Consider the following 2,199-nt stretch of genomic DNA (forward strand, 5'->3'; position numbering starts at 1 on the left):
GCAAAATTTTAGCCGCTGGCGCCGACGACGCTCAAGAAAACAGGCCTCGGCACCGGCAGCGCCAATCGGGAGCGCCGACGGCATCGAGAGCGATTTGATGGTTTAAACAACTTTTGGCGAACTTTGGTGGTATTTCACTCCATAATAACCATCAGGAGGTGTTTTTAAAGTCCTAAAAACTTCCTATGATGCCTAGAAACTTCCTATTTTCAAATTTCATGGCTTCCAATTCCAGAAATACTTCAAGGTATGGAGTTTTCAATAGAAGAAAGTTTATTAGTTTTGACATGCGAAGATTATAAGATAAAGTTAATACGAAGAAGAGATTGATTAAGGAGAGAGAATTTGTTAATCATGGATCGATCAATCCAAGTGCTCTAGTTGACAATATCATTTTACAAAGGCGATGGGAAGTTCTGTGTTACCGCTGCAGTTGTTGTGCTTGTAGTGAAGGAGTTCTATGCAAATCTACGTGGAATTACCCTAGGAGTTGGCTTCATATGAGGTAAGGCTGCACCATTTACTCCTGTGAGGATTAATGAATTGTATATGATAGAAAACGTTACAATCTGTCATTATATAAATTTCATCCCTACCAGAGATTTGATGCAAGATTTCTATAATTTTCTGATGGATGAAAGTGATATTTAGGAAATGCGAGATGAAGGATATGTTTTCTCTGTTTCATTGCTTAATCAAATATCAAAGCAGTGACATTTCTTCATTTCTGCAAAATTACTCCCTACCATGAAGATTAGTAGAATCACCAAAGAAAGTGCTATTTTGAATTATTGCATTCAAATGAAAAAACCCATTGATATAGGATCTATCATATTTAAATCTGTTAGAGGTATTATGATGAATGGGCCAATTTATGGACTTGGGCATCCTTCCATAATTTTCCTACTTTGTAATCAATCTCATGTTTCATATGAAAGTTGGGAAAAAGTTTTATTACCTTGGGAGCCCATGATTTCTATTGATGATAATTGTATTGGGAATGAGAATGAAGCATTAGATATTATCTTAGATCATTCATCACATGCTTCAACTCTATTGATGCCACCAACAGTTGGAAGTTCACTTGTTGTGGAAAAGAAATTGAAAAAAATTGAAAGAGAACTAAAGAGTATTACAAATGCAATAGGAGATCTTAAGTACCTTTTTGGTCACCTAGATTGGAGGATGAAAAATTTTGGATCATACTGGAACTTTTGAAGCTATATTACTTCAGATGTTTAAGGAAAATGGGTGGATCGAAGAAAATTTGACAGATCAATTCCCATACCGATCCTTTTACAACCTATATGTTCATTACCAATCCATGAGAGATATTAGAGGAGGTGAAAGCACTAAAGATGAACCAGAATGATTGAAGACTTTGGATTCTCTACTTACTTAAGAATATTTAAGTATTTGATGTAATTGTGTGGATTTGATTTGATTTGGTTTGGTTTGTTTTTGCTTTAGAATTCTGAACTTTGATTATGTGTATGGTTTTGTGTCAGCGTTTAGTGTTGTGGTTTCATTTTGACGCTAATTTATAATTAGTTTGCTTAATAGGTGTGAATGTGTGATTTGTGAAATGTGTTTGTAAAAAGTGTATTTTTATATATAAAACTTAGTTTGTTGTTGTTTGTGAAAATGATTGTTTGTGAAATGTTTATTTGTGAATTATTGTTAGATAAAAATTTTGGTTTAAAAATACAAAAAAAACTTTAGAATAAATTAAAAGGAAATTGAAAATTTGAAAAAATCAAAATAGTGAATTTCGGGCCATCAGCGCCGACGGCGGCTTCTATCTGATAGCAGCAATAACCCTTTTAATTCGTGATTTTCATCACAAAATCTCCATTTTTACCCCTAAGGTCACCTTCAACCTTTGGTTTTCACACATAGGACTTGATTTTTGGCGGATTTGAGGTGATTTAGAGGCAATGAAACTTCATATTTCATTTTCTCTAGGTAAAAGTGTTGACCTCACTTTTGGTTGAGGTCTAGAAAACTTTTTTAGTAGCCTAGGTCTAGCCATAGGACTTTCCTATTGACTAGTCTTAGAAAATTAGAAAAGGTACCCCCACCATTAGAAATTCAAAACTCTTCTTTTTACTCAACTTGAAATTCCACATATTGATCTTAACCTCTAGCATTTAGTAGGTAAGATCATTATAAGAGAATTCAAGAAGAGTCCCTATAGGA

Source organism: Phalaenopsis equestris, unplaced genomic scaffold (assembly GCF_001263595.1).
Source record: "Phalaenopsis equestris unplaced genomic scaffold, ASM126359v1 Scaffold001299, whole genome shotgun sequence".
Taxonomy (NCBI): Eukaryota; Viridiplantae; Streptophyta; class Magnoliopsida; order Asparagales; family Orchidaceae; genus Phalaenopsis; species Phalaenopsis equestris.